The following is a 27,420-nucleotide window of genomic DNA, read 5'->3' on the forward strand; positions in this document are numbered from 1 at the left end:
GCCAATGCCAATGTTCATTTCAAACCCTTTGGTTGCTTGATGTTGCCTCATGAATAGTCCTAGGTTCCTTTGTTTAGTGGAACACTTTCACTCCACTTCTCACATTTCAATATATGTATAGGGTGGAAAGTAAAAAATCTGGGAGGTTAGAATAATTCATTTATCTCACAGTGACTCCCCCTCTTCCTCAAACTCCCTTTGGGTGTGTGACAATAAGTTATATTTAACTTATTCAGGGAAATTCTCTCTAGCAGAATGTGCTTTATTCTGTGTATTTATAGTTCCTGTTGTATGTGGCTTTTTAGATGTTGATTGGGATGTGTTGATGGCTGGCTTTTAAGTCGTTGGCTGCTGTTTGTTTATACTGCCCAGCCCTTGCTTTCCAAATATGGTACTTGATAGGCTGGTAAATCAGCACTCCTGACTTATCAAGAACTAAAGGAGGAATGCAAATCCATGACTTTAACCCGCAAATGGTCCTAGATCCTAGATAATATGGAAGAAAATTTAAAATATGCTAAAATTTAAACACAAGATGTCTAAAAGGTTAGGTAGACTAAATACATGAAATTACAGTAAATGAAACAAATGCAAACCACTCCACACAGCAGCATGAACCGTTTGGTCTTACTCAGAGACTCAATATGCAAAGCATCTTGCGCTCCGGGGCAGACAGATCTTCCATCTGAAACTTTTAAAACCAGGACATCCTGTTAGTGGGGTCTATTTATTCATAGTCTCTGAGCTGTGTGAAAAATGAGAGCTGACAGAAGAGCAATACAAGCAGTTTGTGTGCTGCATGCTAGAACTGCATGTGCCGGCTTTATACCATAATTGAGAGATCAAAGGAATTTTCTTCCTAAAGAATATTACAGTTTTGGAACATACTTAACGCACTTGCGTTGTCGTTCCCTCTTTTTCTCATTTGTTATATGCCAATAATATGGAAAACACACACATACAAATATTTTCCCTATTACTCTGTTTTAATTATGTCTAAATGTTGAGTTTGTAATCCAAAGGCAAGAGATTCCCACCCCCGCCTGCTTGACTACAAAAGATGATAGTATCCAGCTGTAATGCTGGCAAATCAGTTTCAGAACCTATGGCTGATTCCAGAACAGCCAGTTCAAACTATTTCAGCTGTTATACATAGCAAGCACAAAGAGAGCAACAGGACAACTAAAATAACAGTAGTTCTATGACAGGAAGGTACATTTCTGTTTGATATAGCCAAGCTACAAGTTCCTACAAGTTGTCGTCTAAATGAATATAAGTCTGCATAATACTAAATAAATAAACTGAAGTGCCATTTTCACACTAACTTTCTCTAAGTAATAATTATATTTGTGACATTTACCTTGATTCTTGGCCCTGATTTGTCAAGAGGCCCAAAGGATCTTTTGAATGTGTTCTTTCAAAAAAGGATGCTCCTTTGCTAAAGAGACGAGGGCCTGAGTGTGAATAAGAATCAGAAATCATTCATTGGAGAAAGTATACTTTAAAGTATCCTTTAAAAATCCAATTAATTAAACATTATTTAATCTAATTAATTGTTTTCATTGTTTTATTTTATTTTTTTAGTTTTAACTGCAATATATATATATATATATATTGAATTGTGAGCCGTTTGCTAAGATGGACAGCTACAGAACTCAAATAAAAAAATAGACAAGACAGACAGACAAAATATAGGGGTAAATATGTGAAAACATCAAATCAGAGTCAAGGCAATGTTCATAATGCAAATAAATAAATAAGCAAAGAAAAACTTCAGTTTAGGGCAGGGGTGTTAAACTCAAGGCCTGGGGGCTGAATCTGGCCCGCAGGGCCACCCTGGAAACAGCGAAAGACTGACCTGCGCTGCCTCTGCCAGTGAAAACAGCTGAGGCAGGAGGCCGTCAAGCCATAAACGGAGCTCACGAGGGCCATGGGCGGCTCTCCTGAGCTCTGTTTTCACTGGCAGAGGGTTACAGGAAGCCATCGTGGCTGAAAATGGAGCTCCGGACCCATTTTCTCTCACAGAGCGCTAGGGCCACCATAGATGCCCCTGACACGAGTGACGTCGAGCTCGCCATGCCCATCCTGGCCACACCCATTCTGGCCCCCAAGGTCAGACACAACCCTGATGTGGCCCTCAATGAAATCATTGACATATGAAATTGAATTAAGAATAGAGGTAATTATAATATAAATAAGGATGTAATTTAAGATAGAGATATATAGAATTTGAACTTTTGTAAATATGTTTGTTATGATAGAGATACCGATATAGAAAAGCTGTTACTGTATTAGTGGAAAAATTTTGTTACATTGTTTTTCTATGTTTTTTTTCTTTTTTCTCTGTGTTGTACTTTTGTACTGTGTTTTAAATGTTGAAATTTCAATAAATACTATTTTAATAAAAGAAAAAAGAAAAAACAAATCAAGTTTGACACCCCTCCATTCTTAAATCCTTTAGCCTGATAGAGTCAAGTGTGGAAGTAAAACCAGTCTGTGAAAACCCCAAACATTATTATAAGATTCCACTTTGAGACTACTAAAAATTATGAAGTGTTTTTTTAGTAAATCTTAATGGATAATAATGTAAATCAATTTTTTTTTAAAAGCAACTAAAATGACAAATCGGAAACCATAAAATATCCCAACCACTAAGAGATTTTACTTGCTTTTTAAACGCATGGTAATTATTTATCCTAATGAATATAGTAGATAAAATGATCTCCACCCAACAAATACTAAAAATATAATTTTTAAATCACTGCTGTACAATTGATATATTCCCCTCTTGCACCATCCTCTTTAATAAACATAAATTTATTTAATATGAAAGAATATTGCAAATCCAATAATCTGTAAGTGCATGTTTATAAATGTTCTCATATTCCACATTTTTGTTTAACTAAATACATAGATCTCTAGTTTAAGCATATTTGTGTAGCAAGTTTCATTTCCAGGTGTTAAATGCTTTAAATAAATCTTTCAGATTACACAATCTGTTTTGAATCTTAGCATTCCCATTATTGAGAGACTTTGTAGAATCTATTCTAGAATGTTTACAACACTTTAAGTAAAATGTGCTTTATTTATAGGGTTGACTTAGACAAACATACATCAGTTACAACAATTCTATAAAGGTACTGGTTTTGAATAATTAACAAAGAACCATCAAAGCTGATAGAGATAAGAAAGCAGAGAACAATCCCCTACCAAAGGCTGTTATTTCCTTAAGAGAGGTGATTGAAACCAAACAAAATGGATTTGATGGGGGGCAGAATGGTTTGTAGATAGTATTCACAGGCCACATTTTATTTCTAACCCAAGATTACATCAAACAAATAATGAATCAAGTAGAACATACAATCACCTAAGTGGAGAAATTTACTAAAAGGCATCCTGGTTTGATAACATTTTTTAAAAATAACTACTTGTTTTTACTGGTTCAAGGTATGGCTGTCATTTATTTATTCTTAACAAATAACTGGACTGGATCTTCATTTGTAGTTACTATACCAGAGATCATCTGATATAGATTTTTTTTAATTACTGTCTTCCATATAATTATAAAAGCAAAAAGATGAAATGGTATCGGAGATGCCATGGAAGCAAATGTGTATGTGTTGTTATAAAAACCCTCCCAACGAAGACCTACTTAACAGAAAAACAGACAAAGGTCACTCTTTCGAAGACGGCAAAGTCCACATTTTGGATAGAGAGGATCATTGGTTTGAAAGCAAGGTAAAAGAGGCCATTTATGCTAACATTGAGCAGCCCTCTCTCAACAGAGAGGGAAAGATAAGACACCACCTATCTTCAGTCTACGTTCCAAGAAGATTCCACAACCAACTGCACTCTGATTCAGGTGCTCCTAAGGGGAAAGATAAGCTCCCAACTGGCCTCAAGAGCTCGCAGGGAGAGTGCTAACAACCAAGGAAACAACCAAAGAAATACAATCCATCCTTTCTCCCCCTCCCAACTATCTAGTGAGAACCTATCCTTCCAATCCTCCACCATCCAGTCTCAAACTGTCCTTCCATTCCCCACCACCATCATAACTGATGAAGTTTCTTGAATGAGAAATGAAATGTTTTGTTCTTCTTCCTCAAGGAAAAAACAGTCCTCTTGCCTTTTGAAAAATGACCTTTGAGATAACTATGACCTGGATGACTGAGAATCTCCACAGACACTTCACATGATCTTGATTTTATCCTCTGTTAATGCAGCCTAGGACTGTGTTGGCTTTTTGGGCTGCTGCGGCACATTCCTGGCTCATATTTATGTGATTGTCCATTAAGGATCTTGATCCTTTGACGGGATGGTTCCATGTGAGCGGCGGACATTTATACAGGCAACAAGTGCGCACAACTTCTGCTCATATAATCGTGCGCTCGTGCATGTGCCCACCACTTGCATAAGTGGAGCTGCACACATGTGCTTGCTGACCTGCTGCTTGCACTGCCCAGTTCCAAAAGGGCCATGACACGGTACCAAATCACAGCCAAGGAGTTGGAGACCACGGATGTAGAGAAAAGTAAGGTTTTACATTTAGGAAAGAAAAGCCAAGTGTGGAATAGGTGATACCTGGCCCAACAGTAGTAACTTATTAATGATCTTAATGGCGCTATTAATTAATATTAATGGCTCAACAGTAGTAACTTATTAATGATCTTATATCAAAACATAGAATTTATTTATTGGATTTGTGTGCTATCAGTTTTATTGAACTGATGGCAGTTTATAACAATTAAACCATTAAACCAACATCCGGTGACTATAAGAAACCTAAAATATTTCCACATCTCTCTCTCTTGTACAGAATTTAACTGAATGCACATCTAGGTAGTCAACTAAGGCTGTGGCATATTAGTCAATAATCAAACTATTTACTTTATAGCTCTTAATAATGTTTCTTATATTTTCTTCTCCACAAATAGTATCTGCATAACACATGTCTTCCATGAGTCAAGCACTGGATCCCTTTGTTCTTAATGGCTAGCAGACTGTTCTGTTAGCAGAAGGATATTTTCTCACATCCTCGGGGAGGCCAAAAAAGATAACCATTTCTGTTTGACTTAATACCAGCCCTTCACAAATAGATTGTCTCTGCAATTTTTTCCCCTAAAATTCATTGGATCAAAGAGCTGTTCATTCTATACAAGTCATATTGTAATCATCATAGCAAATCTAGAAAGCTATATCTTCAGTAAACACTTTGACCATTAATCACAAATATTTATTATACCACTTCATATACTTCCCTGTAAAAAAAGTCAGGGAAAGTGGACCCTAAGCCTAGGAACCATATACAATTTTGTAATTCCTATCAATTAGGTTCTAAAGCGTTTTTGTTCAGCCAGCCATGAGGAAGTCTCTAAGAGACATGGACAGAGCATGATATATAGTAAGGTATTTTACTACATAAAACTTATAGCACCAAAAAACACACTGACGTCTTGGTTGGAAGTCATTGCACTTAATTAATTTCTATCTGACTTAACTAGACAAAATGTTAAAAATGATTGTGTTTTTTCTGCTTTCAGGGCCATTTATTATGTAAACAAAACTCTAGCCACAGTAAATAAATTACAAATTATACAAAATTAATCAGTTCTGCTTTTTTTAAAAAAGGGAGGCATAATGCAGCCTACCAAGACTAATAAACCCAAAAATCAACTATGGGTAGGTGAGACCGTGCAGAAAAGTTCCATTTTACTTAATTCAGTAAGGTTTTTCATCTCTTTACCATAGTACTGAAAAGTACAATCATGCTCATAGGACATTATCCAGATATCATAGGAAGTTATCCAAGTAAAAGATAAAAATTCTGAAAATTTATTTTCTCTGTTGTTATTAGAACACAGTTAGTGTTCTTACACAGGTAGAACTAGCAGTGAACTAAAATCCAATTTATGACCCAAAAATACATGGATTGCTTTTGTACTGAATGCAGTATAATTAAAGACGATCTTTATAGAAACATGCATTATCAAGAGAAACAAGACGAAATAACAAAGTAGAGATACTACTTTTTGCAGCGCTCTGTTTTTAAAATAAAATAAATAATAATGTATTTGTCATAATTCATAAATATAAACATATGTATATAACAAATCTAAGGAAATACAGAACTGAGTTAAAAATAAAAATTAGAATTAAAGTTTAAAAATTTTACCAATATCTTCTCTATATTAGGATATGTTTGAGTTTTCCAACCTCCAAACAATTTTAGACAATCTCTAGAAAATAAACATGTATATTTGGATAAGCTATTACTTATTCCAAATTTCACAACCTAGCATGGTTCCACCCATTTGGTCTCTTTCTTGCTCTCTCTGTTTTTCAAATCACACGTGGGCAGAAAGTAATCTCCAATTCTGTGCAGAAAACATACAGTTGTGAATGCTAAACTATACAATCATAAGTATTTATTATTGTTTTATTAAATTTATTACAAATGCCCACTCCAAAGATTCCGAATAGCTTATAATATCCAGAGATACAATTAAAACAGTTAAAATCGTGAAACAAACCATGGCAGCCCAGACCAACAAAGTACCCGTATCATCAAACAAACATGACAAGAGGCAAATGTATTAGTACTACAAAGCCAGGTCTTAACGGCCTTCTGGAACTCCAGGGAATGGGAATCTCTGAGGGGACTGTTTTGGAAGACAGGTCAGTGACAGAAGGCATGCTTTCATCAGTGACAAGATGACATTTAATTGAATGGACCTGGAGCGGACCCATTCTACCTAAATGTACCAAGTGGGCAAAAACAGTTGGTTATCAGTTCCTCAGATAATCATGCCCTATGCCCGTGATGACGAACCTATGGCAGGTGTGCCAGAGGTGGCACGCAGCGTCTTCTCTAATGGCATGTGAGCCGTCGCCCCAGTTCAGCTCTGCTGCATATGCACGCATGCCTCCCGCCGGCCAGTTGGTCTTTGGGTCTGCCATGCATGCGCTGGGGGGTGGGGCACATGGGGGGGCCAGGAACATGGGGGGGCACATGCACATGCATGGGTGTGCGTGCATCCATGGGGTGGGGACATGCGCACATGCGCAGGGGCATGCGGGGTGTCATGCACACATGCGTGGGGGTGGGGCGCATGCAGGGGGCTGCATGCACAAGGGCAGGGCACATGCACAGGGGGGGTGCATGCATTGCATTTTGGGGGTTTGGGCATGCTTTGGGCACTTGGTCCAGAAAAGGTTAGCCATCACTGTTCTATGCCATGAAAGGCTTTACAGATAACATCCAGCACCTTGAAATGCACCCAGAGGCCAACTAACAGTCAATGTAGCTTACATAGCAGCAATGACAGAAGTATAATGAGGTGCCCATTACTGCTCATGCTGCTACATTCTGAACCAGCTGTAGCTTCTGGATGGTCTTCAAGGGCAGCCCCATGTTGAGCATATTGCAGTAGTCCAAATGTGAGGTGACCAGGGTGTGACTGATCATGTGAAAGACCTCTCTGCTAAGGAAAGAGCACAACTAGGGCACAAGATGAATCTCTGTAAAGGTCCTGGCCACTGCTACCACCTGCTCATCAAGAAACAGTTGTGAATCCAGTAGGATCCCCAAGTTGGGCACCAGTCTCAAATGGGAAAATGAAATTCCACCCAATAAAAAGGTGAAAACGTTGACCAAAATGTGCTTTTTTTCAAGAGGCAACTGGACTTTCTGTTTTTTCTTTGAAGGCATTTCACTTCTCATCCAAGAGCTGAAAAAACTTCTTGGATGAGAAGCAAAATGTCTATAAAGAAAAAACGAGAATATCCAGTTGTCTCTTGAAAAAAGCACATTTGGGACAACCATGACTTGGATGACTGAGAATCTCCATAAACATGTAAAAATGTTGAGGCAAAAAGTCACAGCTACTCAAATCTTTTCAGAATTGAGCTGCACTTTGTTCCCCCAAAGCTGTACTTGGAAATGGAAGTGGATGAGCAATATAATCTTTCTTCACCTGTTTTAATCAGATTTACGCAGCGATCAAAATCAAATGAACTATTTTCAACAAATGGACTAGACTTAGTCAATTCATTATATCCATCTAAATCCTTCAAGTTGTTGCTTTCAATTATTTTTATAGCTACACAATGAGTGAAGACAACTGGAACATTACATACAGTACGAGGGAACAATGAGGATCAATTTCAGACATTAATCCCAGGGATCTATCATAAGGTCAATCACACAGCCACTTCACTTTTGAATAAACAACTGTAGGGGCTGATATATTTTTTTTGATAGTGCTTAGAAAATCTTTCATTCTCATGTGTACACATTTATTTGTATGCATGTGCCCAGCTGTCTTTTCCACTGTTTTTATAAAACTAGACAGATGACATTTCATGCAAATAATACATACATTCACATTTTGAAAGTCAGGCAGCCATTCTAATGGTCCACAGGTGAAAGGTTATTAAAAAAAAGAGTTTGTTTGTGCTATCAGAGCCCAATGAAAAATATTATCTAAATTTAACCATTTATATTTACAAAGTTATATCACTTACTGGTATTTTTTCTTATAACTATCAAACTCTGTGATGATTTCAGTATTGAAAAATCAATAGAAAAATTACATACACTCACGATCTGTGCACTATACAATCAGGGTCTTAAATTAGAATTAGACAAATAATCCTTTTTCTTGTTCTATATGGTAGCTTTCTTTAAACTAATGTCTGCCAGAAGCATTAGATCACAATACTTATTTTATTTATTTATTTATTTATTTTATTTTATTTCTATACCACCCTTCTCCTGCGGGACTCAGGGTGGTGTACAGCCGAGATAAAACATTGCATATAAATTTTAAAAACAGTTTAAAAAACAATTAAATAATTTCGGCCCAAGATTTAAAACAACCCAATTAAAACCGAATTCAATTAAAGCTGAGAGGATGGGATCAAGCCAGCCTGGCTAGATGGAATAAGTGTGTTTTCAGGGCCCGACGAAAAGTCCGGAGGTCTGATATCGTGCGTATCTCAGGGGGTAGGTCATTCCAGAGGGCAGGTGCTGCCACAGAGAAGGCTCTCCCCTGGGGGTCGCCAGCCAGCACTGTCTGGCTGACGGCACGCTGAGGAGGCCCTCTCTGTGCGAGCGAACCAGTCGGTGGGAGGCTATTGGCAGCAGAAGGCGGTCTCGCAGATACCCCGGCCCTAAGCCATGAAGCGCTTTAAAGGTGGTCACCAACACCTTGAAGCGCACCTGGAAGACCACAGGAAGCCAGTGCAGCTCACGCAGGAGAGGTGTCATATGTGAGCGCGCCATCGCTCCCATAATCCCCCGCGCGGCCGCATTCTGGACTAACTGCAGCCTCCGGGTGCACCCCAAGGGGAGCCCCATGTAGAGAGCATTGCAGTAGTCCAGGCGGGAAGTGACGAAAGCTTGAGTCCCGATCCAGAAAGGGGCACAACTGGCGTATCAGGCGAACCTGATAAAAAGCCCCCCTGGCCACGGCCATCATGTGCTCTTCTAAAGACAGCCGTGCATCCAGGAGGACGCCTAAGTTGCGAGCCCTCTCCGTGGGGGCCAGTGATTCGCCCCAATAGCCAGCGATGGCACCAGCTGGTTATATTGGGATGCCGGAAGCCACAGCCACTCGGTCTTGGAAGGGTTGAATCGGAGCCTGTTTCTCCCCATCCAGGCCCGCACGGCGTCCAGACACTGGGACATCACTTCAAGGGCATCGTTGGGGTGGCCTGGGGTGAAGATGTACAGCTGAGTGTCGTCAGCGTACTGATGGAACTCCACCCCAAAGCCATGAATGATCTCACCCAGCAGCTTTACAAAAATGTTGAACAAAAGGGGTGAGAGGACCAACCCATGTGGCACCCCACAAGCAAGGCCCCTCGGGGTTGACCGCTGCCCCCGTCAACACAGATTGCGACCGGTCAGAGAGGTAGGAGGAGAACCACCGCAGAACGGTGCCCCCCACCCCCAGCCCCTTCAACCGGTGCAACATGATACCATGGTTGATGGTATCAAAAGCTGCTGAGAGATCTAACAGGACCAGGATAGAGGAACAACCCCTATCCCGAGCCCTCCAGAGATCATCCGCCAACGCGACCAATGCCGTTTCCGTGCTGTGCCCAGGCCGGAAGCCGGACTGGAGTGGGTCTAGATAGATAGCTTCATCTAGGTACTGGGGAAGCTGCCGCACCACCACACTCTCAATAACCTTCGCAACGAAGCGAAGGTTGGAGACTGGACGATAGTTAGCCAAAACAGCCGGATCCAGAGAGGGCTTCTTGAGGAGGGGCTTCACCACCGCTTCTTTCAAAGCGGCTGGCAGGACCCCCTCACTCAGAGAAGCGTTAACAATCCTCTGGAGCCAGCCTCGTGTAACCTCCCAGGAAGCCAGTACCAACCAGGAGGGACATGGGTCCAATAAACATGTGGTCACATTCAGCCGTCCCAGGATCCTGTCCACGTCCTCGGGAGCTACAGGATCAAACTCCTCCCAGATAACACTCTCAAGACCTGCCTCAGTCATCCTGTCCGGACTTACCCAGTCAGAGGCCAGGCCTTCCCGAATCTGAGCGATCTTGTCATACAGATACTGCACAAAATCCTCAGCTCGACCCTGCAAGGGATCATCCCACGCTTCCAGATGGAGGAGGGAGCGGGTCACCCTAAACAGGGCAGCTGGGCAATTATCTGATGACACAATAAGAGCGGCAAAATAGCTGGATTTCGCTGCTTTTATCGCCACTAGGTAGGTCTTAATATGAGACCTCACCAGTGTTCGGTCGGATTCGGAGCGGCTGGTCCTCCAACTACTCTCCAGCCGCCTTTTCCGGCGCTTCATCTCCCTCAGCTCCTTATGACAGCTAGTTTAGAATGTGCCTATAAATCTGCCTCAATCATTCTGAGTTGGGTGACAGGAGTTAGGACAATACAACATTCATGTATTGAAAAACATTTGGAGGAACATACTAACATGTATATAAAGAATGGGCCTCTATTAGTTGTGAACAAATTATTTATATTTAAATTATTTTGAGCTCAGAATGTGCCATTTCAGGCTTGGAATACTTCTATTCTGAGTTCAAAACATTTTGAATTTAATTTATACACACCTCTTTTCTGTCTACTTACAGTGAACCTGAGAATATACAGTGAACCTTACGTAGTACCTGAGAATATGGAACAATTCTTCTTAAAGATTTCACAATTTATTTCCAACAGCAAAGTGTATAAGAGTCTATAGCAACTTCCTGCTACCTAGTCTCATAAATATGAAATACAAACTAAAGTGTTTGCAAAACTATTTGTAAAAACTTTTTATTGGCATCCTAAATATTATATTTTTCCTCCGGATCTTTTGAAGCATGATAAGCAAGCTATCACTAATAGGAATCTAGTGCTATCTAGTGATATTATTCAGCTATGAATATATATGGTTAAAGGGCTTATTGGGAAGATTTTGAGAGAGAGTCTTGCATTTTTCTGTCCATTTTGTCTGTTCAGTACTGTACTTAATAGGTGGTAATATAATATAAATATCCTCTGAAGTCTGTGTCTGTCTTGTTGAATTGCAAAACCAAACCAGTTATAAAGGTACAGATGACAGACTCAATAATTCCTCTGTAGAACTGGATCAGCAGCTCCTTGGGCAGTTTGAGCTTCCTGAGTTGGTGCAGAAAGAACATTCTTTGTTGTGCTTTTTTGATGATGTTTTTGATGTTAGGTGTCCATTTTAGGTCTTGAGCTATGATAGAACCTAGAAATTTGAAGATCTCTACTCTTGATACTGTGTGTCTAGTATTGTAAGAGGTGGTAGTATGGGAGGGTTTCTCCTAAAGTCTACCACCATTTCTACGGTTTTGAGTGTGTTCAGTTCCAGATTGTTCCGGTCGCACCACAAGGCTAGTTGTTTAATCTCCCATCTGTATGCGGATTCATCATTGTCTCAAATGAGACCAATCACTGTTGTATCTTCTGCAAACTTCAGTAGTTTAACAAATGGATTGTTTGAGATGCAGTCATTGGTATATAGAGAGAAGTGGAGAGAACACACATCCTTGGGGGGCCCTGTGCTAATTGTACACGTATCTGATGTGATTCTGCTCCACCTGCTGCTTCCTGAGAAGCATGAGAATGAACTATAGAGAATGAACTATATTATTAGCCTCTTTATTCTTGTAATAGCTCTCTTAATATTCAACTCTTTTCTAAACTCACTTTCAAAGTCTTTTGTTTCTTAACTGCCATTATTTCCAGTTTTCTTCCTAAAGACAGTGGGAAACATCTAGAAACATTTATTATCAAACTATGGTATTAAAACCTCAAGGGGATCCAGAAGAATTAATATTCTTACTTTCATGCTTGTTCCTATAACAAATCATTCCCCAGAGTAATCAAAGCAATTCAGAACCAAAGGTGAAATCCTGGCTGAAATGGTTTTGAAACAGAATCTGTGCTAGAATATACATTTTTTAAAAGGAAACCACTGTATAAAGAATTCTCTTTTCCCAAACCCAAATATATTAATAATGGTGTATTATTCCATATGCAGTAGAAATACTTTCACTTCTTCTATTTAAAGTTTGACGGTAGTGAGTTTTGGCGTGCTCAGCACAAAAAATGAAGTCAAATACTTAAACATTCCAGTTGTCATGCCAATAACTATGGAGAACATGCCTCAGTTTAAAGACCTCATTTTCCTGGCGGCAACGAAGGAAAAATGTTGGCTTGGAACTAGATTAGCAGACCTTGTTTCAAAAGAACATGCACACAACTCTTAGAACTCTTTCACAAGTTGAACAATTTGCATGAACTCAGAAATCTGGCTTCATTTCACAGGAAGAAACCTGGCAGATGAAAACATCACTTGCTTAAGGCTTCATTCTGTGCCTTTTCACAGGTATTACTAATTCTCGTTAAACCTATCTCATTGCCTGTAACCCACTCAGGCCAAAGCCAACAGGTGTACTTGGACATAATCAATGCTAAGCCTGTTGAATAGCTTAGTAGAGAATTTGGGAGGAATTGGGAGTATGTGAGGTACGCAGAGATAAATTCTACTTTCCTAAAGTTGTACGTTCCAAAAGCTAACCTAAATATTTACAGGTTGTCATAGACAATACAATGACAATCACAAATGGATCAGTGGTGGATTGCCCCCGGTTCGCACCGGTTCTATAGAACCGGTAGTAAAACCAGCGGGAGGCCCCGCCCACCGACCCCGACGTCATCAAAACGCTTCTGTGCATGCACAGAAGAGCGTGTGCGCGCATGGCCCCGCTGCAAACTGGTAGTAAAGGTAAGTAGAACCCACCCCAGAAATGTATGCAATATAGAGGAAAAAGAATAAGTATTCTTTTCCCATAAGATCTACTTACATCGTCTCAGGAAATCTTTCTAGTTATTTATTTTCATACAACTCCATAACTGCAGTTGCCTGTAAAGATTCCTCACTACTTCTAAATATCTTAAGAAGTTTCTAGGAAATAGAAATGTTTTTCCCAATCTAGGAGAGAATACCAACTGAGTTCTTCCCTTGGCAGAATTCCGTATGCTATGGAAACATTCAGATTCCCTACCCTGATCCAACCACTCCCTTAGCTGATTGTTCAAAAACTGCAGTTGGTCCAAGAGTATTATCTAAATAAGCCAGCAACTGGTTCCAATGATAATTTGTCATGTTAGTCTTTGCTACTTGAAAGAGGGATAGGAATTGGGCTATAATCAGCGGAATAAAAAAGTGACACCGTTATTTTTAGTGTGCTATCTCGCTTCTCAAACATCTATTGGGATATAAAAGCAGATTTACAATGCTGCAACAATGTAAATTCCAAGGGAAAATATGAGGAAACTCCTACCATGAGCTTTTTCAGATTGGAAGGTGTGGGCAGCAAGACTTGTATTGCAGTAAACAGCACTAGCAACACTTCCATTTCGTTTTTGAAAATAATTTTTTTTTTTGAAAAATAAAGTCCAAAAATATCACCCAGAAAAATCTGAAAGAAATGTTCAAGCATACTGACAATAAATTAAAAGACCAGGGAGATTATATGCTAATACTAAGGTTTATTCATTATGATAACGCTAATGGTTTTGCTGCTGTTTTTTCTTCATTTTCTACACAAAGTAGCTGGGCTGGCACCACACTTCAATGCCATCTCTGCTTAGTACCAAATGTGATTGAAAACAGGGAAATGAATTAATGTCTGCTTGCCAGCAGTGGAGGCGGATCCTCTTTTTTTGGCTGAGCTGATGGTCTCAACAATACTCTCTCTTAGCAATATGGTAACCAAACTTAAATCTCTTCGCAAAGGGCAATCTCCAAAATAATATTGCAAATTTATTCCTAGAATATAAGTATGAGGAAAGTTCTCACCTCAACCAAGAGAGAGATAAGGATCCAAAATCACCCTGTGGTCATTGACCATGGAACACCATGATTTGTGGATTTAATTCACAAAATGAAAGAGAATTAACCTGGCTTCAAGGAGGTGGGGAGAGAATGTTCCATAAGCCAAATACCACAACAAAGAAGACCCACCAAATGTAATTCCCTAGCAGACAGATGTATGAAAGCTGATGGCTGCACCAGAATCTTTACAATAAACAAGACGTTAACCATGCAAATTAAATTTAGAAAAATAGAGTGGTTCAGAAATTGAAGCGAGTGAATTAAGGATGTATACTGTTTCTATATCTGTTTTAACCTTGCTAATTAGCAATAGCACTCAGACTTATATACCACTTCATAGTGCTTTACAGCCCTCTCTAAGCAGATTACACAGTCAGTTTATTGGCCCCAACAATCTGGGTCCTCATTTTACAACCTCGGAAGGATGGAAGGCTGAGTCAACCTTGAGCTGGCCAGGATCGAACTGCCGAACTTCTGGCAGTCGGCAGAATTAGCCTGCAACACCGCATTCTAACCAAGATTGGAATAGATGACAGCTGGAATCAAAACTGGAGATCAAAAACACTATTTGTGATGACATCACTTTGTTATATGAAATTTTATTTTAAAAAAGAGGAAAAATTCATTATCAAAATAAAACTGGAAAGTGAAAAAAAATCTGGGTTAACATTAAATATTAAAAACTAAAAGTTAATTTCACTAATGTGATTAATTCTGGTGAGGAAATGTTACAAAGGGTAAAGATACTTCTGCAACAGGAATATCGTTAAAACAATAGTTTTTCCAATAATAAAGTAGGTTATGAAAGCTGGACGTTAAAAACAAGAAAAAGAAAATAAGTGCTTTTGAATTAGTAGATAGAAATACCATAAGAGTTTCATGAACTATAGGAAGACCTAGTCAAAATCAGATCTGGACTTCTTGAAGACAGATTACTCTTTTGAGACAATGGTCACCAACCAGAAACTCAAATATTTGGGGCATGTGATGTCTGTTGATGGGGAACTAGAAAAACTCTGCTTGATTTAGAAGAGGGAAACAAAAAGGATAAGGTATATAAATTGATTTTTAAAAATTGCTAAAATATCTCTGGAAGAGCTAGAATATATACCAAAAATTGTTGAGACCAATATTTCTTAATACATGACATGAATGGGACCTAATATACTATTTAATCTTAAATTTATTAGTGTTATATTTTATAATCTGCATCCTGATTTTTTTTTTCAGTAAATGACACATACTTCTTAACTGGTGGGATATAGGCCACAGCATGTTGGTTGGCAAGGCAGTCTCTAAATTAGAGATCCAAGCTTGCCCAGAACAGTACAAGCATGATTTGGGGAAAAATTGAGCTTTCACTGTGCTTTTGATTTATTGGGCAATGGCATGACTGCATGAAGCCTAGATACAAATAAGTTGATAACTTCGCCTACTCCTTTTTTTGTGTCAAGCCATAGCAGCTCTTTCCAACAAAAAGGCTAGATTCTCACAAAGTTCTACTTAACTAGATTTATTGGGCTAAATCTAAAAGGGGGCTTAGGTGACAGAGTCTTGGAAGCTGGATATATATATCTCAACAGCTCATTTCTAATAAGTTAAAACATAGATTGCTTGATTCTCTTGTAGGCCGGGTCTTGAAGCAGTGAGGACGTTGGTTGTCCCAAAGGTGCTTTTTTCAAGAGACAACTAGACTGCCTTGTTTTTCTTTGAATATATTTTGCTTCTCATCCAAGAAGCTTCTTCAACTTTGACTGGATGGTGGGGAATGGAAGGATTGGAATCCTAACCCTGACCCTGACCCATTAACCCAAGCCTTCCATTCCTCCACCATCCAGTCAGACCTAAAGAAGCTTCTTGGATGAAAAGCGAAACGTCTTCAAAGAAAAATAAGAAAGTCTAGTTGGCTCTTGAAAAAGCACCTTTGGGACAACCATGACCTGGATGACTGAGAATCTCCATAGACATTTGGGGAGGTTGGTGTTTGTTTCCTTGATATAGAAGAAGTATATAGAAGTTTTGACTTGTAATATTTTGCTAACCATAATCCTCTTTCCCAGGTTCTGAGAAGTCTATTGCATTTCTCAAACGAAGATGGTTTTAATGCTACATGGAAAGCTCTGATGGATAGTAGAGACAAATATCTATGATTCATCTGGAGGTACCCATGTATATTGAAGATTGCAACCTGGAATGTAGAAACAAATAAAGAAATGATTCAACAAATAAATAAATAAATAAATAAATAAATAAAGAACACTGTATATCTTTGACAATAAAAGAATAACAGATTTGAAAGAAAGTGGGCTGATCTTATGGAGTCTAATGAATACATGTAGTAAATATGGTAAAGAATGGACAATGAGAAAATTAAAAAAGCATTTTATTCTCAAAGCAAAGTGGGAAAATTCTCATTAAGAACTATTCCTACTTCTTTAAAATCCTCATTTTCCTTATTTCAAATTAAGAAAGCTGCTCTTACTTCTGCATAATGAAATTGTTCAACTTTAAAAAAACAGAGTAATATAGATACAATAAAGACTTAGTTGGAGCTTAAATCCTGGCAAATACAGGAATACATCCATGTACAGATTCTTGGCAACAACACAGAAATGGCTTTCCATTCTGCCTTTGGGATTTTTTTCTACTTCTTAGTCTAGTCTAACCAAAGATTTCCAGGTAGTCTCCCAACCAAGTACTAATCAGAACCAACCCTGTTTAACTTTCTTAAGATCTAGTCAGACCAGTTAGTTACCTGCTGCTACCAGTGTTGTAAGTGTAATTAGGGTGCACATTTTCCAAGAGGCAACTATCAACTGCCAAAAGGTTTGAACAGTAATAGTTCTTCAGAGGAATTTGAACTATCTGTTTTCATCAAGTCACTGACCTAGAGTGGAGGAGAGAGGAAACAGGTGCCCTCGATCAACTCAGCAAGATGACCAGCAGTATTTAGTGCCATTAAAAATAAACAGTTCTGCTCTAGCTCGGTGGTATACCAGCTTGAAATTGGTAAATGTTCTATACAAAGATATTTTTCACAGAAATATTTCTCCTATTCATTTAATTTCTTGCAGATCCAGGATCAAGAATCCAAGACAAGGTTTCTGAAGTTTAGTTTTCTGATCCTATTCCCATAAATAATAAATTCAACAAATTCAAATAATAGTTTGTTTTACATCCAGTTATGAGAAAGGAATTTAAATGTGGAAGAAAACGGCTCAGTAGCATTGTCAGTGACACACATATGACCCACTTGTAACTAATTGTAAACCTTACATAAGGTAACAGAGTTATCAAGAACCAAACTACATGCCAAATTCTATCATATAATTCTTGATATGGTTTATATATAATAAAACTAAGATAAATGAGGTAATTTAGTCCGGACTTAAGCATAAATAAATCTGGAACCAACAAAATATAATTTTCTGCATTAGCAATCACTAAAGGCAGTAGAAAGTTTTGTTTTCATGCCTGTTCTCTTTCTGACACAGAAGAGAAAGAAGCTTGGAACTATTTTGGGACAAAAAACTGTCAACTGAGCAATAGGAAAAGGAAATTCCCCAGCTGGCTGGACTGCACACCTTGTCCGTTCCTGACTAGAGCTTCCAGATCCTTTTTTTATTACTAAAAAAAAAAAAAGAATTGGTAGAAATTGATATATAGGATATCTTTGAGTAAAAAGAGTACAGTACAAATGTAATACAGTAAATATTGAACATCTAATAAAGGACTTTATTTTTTTCTATTAAATTCTCATTTCAATTGATGCTTCAGACACCCCAGATTATTTATCTGTTGAATGTGTATACTTACAAATCCAAACAGAGTTATAAAGGCTTACAATTAAAGTAAACATAACAGCAGCATTCATAAGAAGCATACAATTTATGATAAATATTAAAATAGAAACTGCTATAATGAAAATTATAAAGATTTTAATTTACATATTTATTGGTTCGATTTATATGTCGCCCTTTTCCGGAGACTCAGGGCGGCTTACAATGCGTTAAGCAATAGCCTTCATACTTTTGTATATACCTGCTTAGAGGGCTTTCGCCACCCCCCAAGCGGTGTTCTTTTTTATACAAAGTCAGCTTATTGCCCCCACAAACCGGGTCCTCATTTTACCTACCTCAATAAAAATATAAGCAGCGAACTAATCCATCAATGAATAATAATAAATGTTTCCTATTCAAAAATTCAATATCTCCATCAATATGATCATCAACCCTTAAAGGCCCTGCAGAACAATTCTATTTTCACGGCTTCTGAGAAGATCTGTACTGTGGGGGAAAGTTTAATATCTAACAAAAAAAATATTTTGCAAAGGTAGTGCCATTGCAGAAAATTATCATATCATTTCATCCCCTTAAGAAAATACAGAGCAACCAGGAGCCTCTCCATACTTGTTCGTAATAGACAGATCAATTAATGAAGAAGATGGATATGGAAAACTGGGTTCCAAACCACAAACGGCTTTCTATGTCTAAACAACCGCTCTGAATTGTATTTAGTAACCTTTTGATAGCCAGTAGACCACAGCGATGATCGACTGCTATTAATATTTATCAGCAAACAGGCCATAGCATTCTGGAACAACTGAACCTTCTGAATGTCTTCGAAGGTAGCACCACATAAAACACATTTTAATAGTCCAGGGATTTGATAGTAAGAGTTTGAGTTATTACAGTGAGGTTCTTTCATTCCATAAAAGGATACAACTGGGGCAATGATCAGGATTGAGCAACAATACACTGCTCCTTCCACTGGCTATAGATTCTATTTTTCTTTTCAGCAGGAACCTTAAGTCCAGGAACCTTGAGTCCAGTCTTCTATAATGAACCTGCTCTGTGAGGTTTAATGCCTTCCTCTCAGGAGATAATACTGGAGCAGAGTTCCTAGATAACAAACAATGACTTCCTCCTTCTTGAGGTCAGTTTCTGCTTGTTTTGTCCCATCCTAATCCTGATGGCCTTCAGACACTGGAACAATATGTGGATGATGCCTAACTTTACCAGAATGGCAATGTAAAGCTAGATATGATCTGTATACATGTAGTCCTCCATTTAAAATAGTTCATTTAGTGACAGTTGAAAGTTATAACAGTACTGAAAAAAGTGACGTATCACCATTGTTCACACTTATGACCTTTGTAGCAGCCCCATGACCATGTTATCAAAATTTAGATGTTTGACAACTGATTCATAGTTATGACTGTTGCTGTGTCCCAAGGACATGTGATTACCTTTTGCAAGTTTTTGACAAGCAAAATCAATAAGGAAGCCACATTCACTTAACCGCCGTGTTATTAACTTATCAATTGTAGTGATTCACTTAACAACTGTGGCAAGAAAGATCATAAAATGAGGCAAAACTCACTTAACAAGTGTTTCACTTAACAACAGAAATTTTGGGCTCAATTGTGGTCCTAAATTGAGGACTACCTGTATTGATAGTGCCTCATCTTAAACTGATATACGATCTCAACAATTTTATATAGATGTTAAATAACATGGGAGAAGACTGAAATCTATGCATCCCACAAGTAAGTGATCACTGGAAACCCTCTCTACCCCCTAATCAATGAATGAAATCATCTCCTAATAAAAGAAAGGAAACACTGTAATACAGTGCCTCCATCTCCACTCTTTGCAATTAATCAAAAAAGATATTTTGATCAATCTCACAGAAATGCAGCTGAAAGATCCAAAAGAACCAGGAAACAGCTGCTAGACTCATTCAAACCCTGAACAGAAGTAATCCACTAGTGCAATCTTGACCACGTCTGAATCCTGAAAACCCACTTTTTATAAAGCTGTCTTCATATTAACCTCTTAACGGTTTTCCACAAGAATGGGAAGTTAGACATTAGGAGATAGCTGTCATAACTGAACAGATCGAAGGAGAAACTTGTAAGGGGTGCATACTGCAACTTTCTTCAAGCTGAAGGCATCAACCCTTCTCACAATGATACATTATCCATTTTCTTAATCCAACCAATGACATTCCAGGTAAAGTCACTAGCTTCTCAACATGAAAATGAATTTACTTTATTTCTTCCAAGACAAATATGAGATCATGCATGACCACTGGATAAGCCAAGGCCATGATCCCTTCGGATTGTTTTGATACAGAAGAGAATTATGAGGTATCATCAAACACTAAAAATTATATCACAAGACAAGATGTATTCATATACAGATGCCAAATAAATAGTAGTAAAGGATTGGCTCAGAGAGTCCTGAACATATTTTTATAATCAGTGATTTACATATTACACCACCTCACCAATTTCCTGTGACAAATATATTTTGGTAGTAATATATTTCATGTAATTATGTAAGTGTTAGCATCAGGTTGATGTAAAAATTAACACCTTGTATAAAAGTTAAACAAGCATGCTTGTTTACTTAATATAGCAATTGTGTAAGCCTAACATTAAATTCTGTCTCAGTAGCAGATAAAGCTTGAGCAGTTACCTTGTTTTTGTCATGTGTGATTGTCAGAATATACACTAAATTCAATATTTGACTGGCTGGGATTGATTATTTAATTAATGATCTAATTATATTATTGTTGCTCAAGACTACAATACTAGATTCTAGGAATAAATACTAGTATTTATTCTTTTGCAGCAATTGAGACTTAGTGGCTTTTTACCCATCAGATTAGCATAATTTGAACAACATGCTTTTAAATGCATAGCCATGAGAAATAGAATACTTCTGATTATAAGGAGCATCTTACAGAACAGTAATAGTAAGCAAAATAAGCAGATATTCTGAAAGAGAAAGAAGCCAGCCCAAATTCACAGGTCCTTAAAAGTCCTATTTCCTATCCTTTTTATAAACAACTTTCTGACAAAGTACAAATATCTTACAAGGTAAAAAGTTAGGTAAAAAGAGTGAATGTATTAAGTACAGTTCTAGATAGTTTTTTAAAAATGTATACTAATATACATCTGTCTTCCCTAACTTAAAAATCTTCATATGCTGGATTTCAACTCCCCAAATCATCAGTATAAAGTGAGAATTCTGGAAATTCAATAAACGTATACCAGGGTAGGGGAGGCTACTACTGATATTCATTCAGATATCAGTCTCATTGAGCTGAATAGCCTCTCTCTTAAGCATACAGTTTTCGATCACATGGCTTTGTTTTTAGAAGAGATGCAGTTTCACAACAGAATACTTATAAATTCAAATTAAATGTTAAATTCTCCCTACATTTCAGTAGAAATCATTTTCTTTCTCCAAAAATTCTGAATCTGTCCAATGAAGCACATTATTTCTATTCACAGGAAGGCGATATTATGTTACATAAGATGTGAAAGAAGTAAAAACTGATAAATTCACAGTAATATCAACAGGTGCATAAAATATATCATTTAGGCTTTTTAATTTCCCCCTCCATTATTATTCACACCCAAACCCACCTCAAACATATCCCAAGATAGGCTATTTTCCTTCTTTCTCCAATTTTTCAGGCTTGCCAATGCAGTATACAGAAGTATTGACCGAAACTGTTGTACAACTCCAGCATTTTCTGTGCTCAACATCTGAGTCCCAAGCTTATTATAGGATTGAGAGGATACTGAACCACATCAAATAGTAACTAGGAACAACCACACCCTTCTTATATCTCGCTGCAACAAAACAAACATCAGTACCCTATCCCATTTCCAGCCAAACAGGTTCACAAGTAACGTTGCTTCATGTAATCATTATCAGCAACAGCAACACCATCAATCTTTATGGAACATTAATATAACATTTTTTTAAAAATCCAACACTATAAAACAAATTCTCTTCTATGTGAAATGAGGAACCTTATATTGAAGCCTATCAATTGAATTCATTCATTTTAAATACTAAAGAAGTGAGAAGAATAAACAGGTATTCTCCATTTCACAACACATTTGCTGGAAGCTTACTGACTGTATCAAATCAGAGGGATATGGCCCTGAGGACAAACCTTATAATAGCCCTTCCTAAGGAACACCCTGCCTTAGGGGATTGGCCCAGCACTCTTCTTTCTAATTGGTGTTTCAAAGATGATAAAGACTACATTATTTAATCGGGTGCTTGGTGGTTGACTTTAGAGTATTTAAAAAGATTTATAGCAATTTTACAACTCTTGCTTTGGTGGCATATAATTATTGTGCTGGAGTTCACTGCCTTTGATGTGGTGGTGCCTGTTTTTAATTTTGTAAAATCCCTGGAGACGTATGAGCTGGGTGGTATATACATTTTTGTAAGTAAATACACATATTGTTAAGGATTTCTCAAGCTGGTATAGTCACAGATACAGCAGGTTTAAAAAACAATGGAAGAATACAGTTCCCTGTATGTAGCTCTATAATTCCTACATTCAACATTTTATCTCTCTCCCCTTTCACATCTGCTCTCATATTTTTGCCATTCTACATAGTACTTATTATTGCTGAGCTCTTCTTGGAATTTCTGGTGTTCAATAAAATTACTATCGTAGTACAGTACTAATTTTGGTTTTGATTTTTTGGTAAATACTTCTTGAAAGATCTGAGTTATTCTTCCATATACACATATTGTACATGTTATAGAAAAATAAATACAATTTTATAGCAAGCATACTACATGTAATTAAAAATGTTACTGGAAAGCAGAAGTTGAGTCAATCTCTACACTGTTCCCACATTCCCTGAAGGATTTTTTCTTTGTTTTTGGACTGCTACTTAAGAGAGTTACTCTGATAAGACCTCTACCAGGGATCATCTATGTTGGGATTTTTTAAACTTTGTTCTTTGGGTTCCTAAGACTCTGCAAAGGCTCAAGTGGGGTCTTCAAGAGACTTAAGATATTCATGCTGGTATGAGCAGCACTCCAAAGTCATGGCTTTGCTGATGGTTTTGCACTCAGCTTCAGAGAACCTGGGATAATTTGTGGATTTTCAGTAATCAACATGGAAGGACATTTTAGTCACTTGCTAAATAATTTCCTACCACCACCCAATACAGCAACTTTGATACCTGCTTAGTCCCCTGACATTAAGTTGTACTCAGTCGGCATGCTTTGTCTATAAAAGCTTGTTCTATTTGTGGGCAGTTTCAAGCTTCACCTGATGCTGCATCAGTTCAGTTGCAACATCCTGTTCAGAAACACACAAAACCACAGATGTTCGTAGGCAGAAAGCAAAGAGTCAAGCAAAATGCATATTAGGGAACATTTCTTGACAGACTCCAGTGTTTCGAATGAGGACACAATTATTGGTGGATTGGAAAAACTGTTTACTAAATAAAACAAAGGGCAACTTCAAACATATGAACACCTGCAAAAATGTATGCATACAAAATTCAGCAGCAAATTTCTATTTATACACTACCCATTATTTATTCAAAATATTGTGTGTGTGTGTGTGTGTGTCCTATAGGAAATATATTCAAGAATAGGAGCATATAAATCTATATTTTGATATGTATGCCTATGTGAGTTTTACACTAATAAAGCACAGATCTCACATTCTGTATGTAATAGATCTATCACATAGATCACATATGATCTATTCAGATATGATCAGATTTCACAATTACACAATTAGACTAGATATCTGGTTATGTACTGCTCTGGATTTGTACATTGTCATAGTTAATATTAACAGTGCAATCTTCTATATGTTGATACAGAACTGAATCTGAATTCAATAGCATTTACCGTATTTTTCGGTGTATAAGACACACTTCCCCTCCCCCCAAAAAAGTGGGTGGAAATGTCTATGCATCTTATACAGCGAATGTTGCTGAAGCCCCGCCCGCCCACCGGCCCCCTCTGCACAACCCATTTTCAGCCTCCGCGCATCTCGTTTTTGGCCCATTCCAGGCGGCAGTGATAGGCGGCAGGAGCATGACCAATGTTTCCTGGTAGTTTACAAAAATAAAAAGCACAAAAACAAGTTACAAACCATGAATACTAAAATACTAAAAAACTTCAATAATTAAAACCCTATTGCAATAATGTAGATATTTGTTAAAGCTTTCTAAAAGCCAACCAAAATATTAGATTCCTTAATTCATTAAGAAATGGACATCTACACAGAAGGCTCAGCCTCAATTTGGCATGGGGCAATCTTGTGGTAATTATTAGCACATCACCTTGGATAACCTTAATGAGTGGAGTGGGGAGAGAATCACCAAGGATTTCTCAGATGATCTGGGCTTTGAAGGTAATATACAGCACTTTGTATCAAGTCCAGAAAGTGGCATTAAGTATGTGTTCAGCACAGATGTCACCATGCATTTCCTCTAAGGTCCTGATCAACTTGAGAGAGAGAGAAAAAAAAGTTTGATTCAGAATGAGAAACTCATTAAGATATATCTATTTCAGGGTGGCTTCATCTTATAACATTTGATGAAAAGCAGGTTTACTTTTCTACCAGCTTGCATGACTTCAAAAAAGGGGTTGGACTCATGCTTCATGGGAATCAATGGCTATCAACATTGATGGCAATAACTGCCTCAGAAGGCCACTGTTGATAGGCTTCTAGGGGTTTCCTTGCACAGTTGGTTGGCCACTATGAGAACAGACTTTTGAGCTAGATGGGACAGGGGTTTGATCCAGCAAGGCACTGCCTGTGTTCTTATGTACATTCAGATATGTCATAGCAGTAAGCAAGGGTGTCAAATTCAACTTAGGGTGCTTAGATTGGGCCCATGGGGTCGCCCTGGAAACAGCGAAGGACCGGCCCACAGTGCCTCTGCCAGCAAAAATGGAGTATGGGAGGCTCTGTTTTTGGCCACGATGGCCTCCTGCAGTCCTCTGCCAGAGAAAACGGAGCTCAGGGGGACATACATGGCCCCACCGAGCTTCATTTTTGCTGGCAGAGGGCTGCAGGAGGCCGTCGTGGCCAAAAGCGGAGCTTGGGAGCCCATTTTCGCTGGCAGAGCACTCGGGCCACCACAGGCACCCCAGACACAAGTGACATCAAGCTGGCCACGCCTATCCCAGCCCCCCAAGGTCAAACGCAACCCTGATGTGGCCCTCAATGAAATTTAGTTTAACACCCCTGCAGTACAGTATATATAATTGTCCTAACATCAGAGCTCATAAAACACACTGGCTCTAGTCCCATCTTTGCCATGAAAACCAGCTGGATAACTTTGGGCCCGTCTCTCTCAGCGCAACCCACCTTACAGTTTTGTTGATGTTGAGAAAATAGGAGAAGGAAGGAGTATTAGGTATGTTCACCACCTTGAGTTAAACCAATAGTAAAGGTAGGATTTTTAAAAAATCAAATAAAATGAGTGTTCAAAAGTCAGGTTTTAACCGCATGAATGGAATATCTATTTCATACAATCCATTTATCAGATAAAGGTATTTATCTCCTGAATAGCACTTATCAGGCTAACTTAGTTCTTATCTAAGAAATGAGTATTTATGATCTACGCAAAGGAAACTTAAATTTCTTAAGAAAAGGCATTTCTGCAAGCCCAGGATCTCTTTGCTATACATTAAAGCACACTTCTTTTTTTCAGGATTCCACATAAGTTTGAAAAAAGCTGCTATTACATTAAGGTTCTACTCCTGAAAGTTAATGTGATTCTTAGAGCAGTGGCAACATTTTTCTGACTACAGTAGAAGCCTGAAAAAGATACTACAGGTAGTCCCGACTTACAACCACAACTGGGCCCAAAATTTCTGTTCTTAAGCAAGAGATTTGTTGACTGAGTTTTGTCCCATTTCATGACCTTTCTTGCAGTGAATCACTGCAGTTGTTAAATTAGTAACACAAGTGCTAAGTGAATCTGGCTTCCCCATTGACTTTGCTTGTCAGAAGGTCACAAAAGGTGATCACATGACCTCGAGACACTACAACTGTCATAAATATGAGTTAAGCATCTCAATTTTGATCACGTGAACGTGGAGATCCAGCAATGGTCATAAAATATGAAAAACGGTCATAAGCCACTTTTTCAGTGATTTTGTAACTTTGAACGGTCACTAAATGAACTGTTGTAAGTCAAGGACTACCTGTAGTTGCTTTAAGAACAGCAGTGTAATACTGTGTCCTCATGAGGTCTAAAACATTTTTTAAAATAATTTTTAAGCCAGTACAAGTTAAGCCAGTGAAGCCTTCAAAATTATTATAGAATTTAAGTAATTTTTAACTTTATAAATGATCTGAATTATGGATAAATAAGGAAATGGTGAAGGTTGTTGACAATAAACATTTATCTGAAGTTGTTTTTAAAAGAGATTGTGAAAAACTACAAAATGAGTCTTCCAAACTATGTAGCTCAGTGTAAGCAAATGTAAAGTAATGCAGACTGAGACAAACGTATTTGCTAATATGATTTGACAAAACACTTTCCAACTAGGATAAGAATCTTGGAGCATAGAAAAAAGCTAAAGGATAACTCTGAAATTATAGAGATCTTCTGTACAGAAGGCAAATTTCATGTGTGGGAAGCTTAGGAGATGACGTAAAAATAAAACTGTAGTTTCAGAATGACTTTACAATATGTTGTACGTTTTCATCAGAATACCATGCACAAGTTATCACAGCTTAAAAATAGAGATGTTAAAACTGAAAAAAGACAGAAGTAACCAAACAAAGCAATACACTATGAAAGCTCTTCTATGAGGGGAGATCATCAGTTTCTGATCTGAGGGAAAAGAGGTGCTCAAAGAGGGAAGTATAATTTAAGTTTATAAACTGAGATGCCTATTTTTACATTTTGTAGACATAAAAGTATATCAACAGACAATTTTGACAAAGAATGCTTACATTGAAATAAGCATTCTTATTCCCCAAATAAAATCATTTGGTCCTATTTGGACATTCTGTAGTCTGCTCAAATTAGGCAATAAAAGGATAGCTTCTTTAGCTACAAGTTTGGATATCACAACACCATAAAGTTAATTTAGCCTGACCCAAAAGATAAAATCTGATCTTATAGTATGTGCTTCAGCATGCCGTTCTTTCCTAGTGGCTAATACAGTAGGACAGAAAGCCCATACTTACAAAAATAATTGGACTTTAAGAAGGAAAT

The 27,420-nt window shown here is 37.9% G+C and overlaps 1 protein-coding gene across 2 annotated transcripts in view; it reads right to left on the reverse strand.

The window, feature by feature from the left end:
* Positions 1-27,420, reverse strand: part of LOC117665175 (uncharacterized) — a 95,641-nt gene that overhangs the window by 58,057 nt on the left and 10,164 nt on the right. The window contains exon 1 of one of the 2 annotated variants that reach the window (XM_034416778.3): positions 1,361-1,454. The exons of the other annotated variant lie outside the window; for it this stretch is intronic. The gene's annotated coding sequence lies outside the window, so the exon portion shown is untranslated. Of the gene's footprint in view, positions 1-1,360; positions 1,455-27,420 lie in introns of those variants that run through there. 2 annotated transcript variants of the gene reach the window in all.

Source organism: Pantherophis guttatus, chromosome 1 (genome assembly GCF_059756535.1).
Source record: "Pantherophis guttatus breed Tessera chromosome 1, ASM5975653v1, whole genome shotgun sequence".
Classification (NCBI taxonomy): Eukaryota; Metazoa; Chordata; class Lepidosauria; order Squamata; family Colubridae; genus Pantherophis; species Pantherophis guttatus.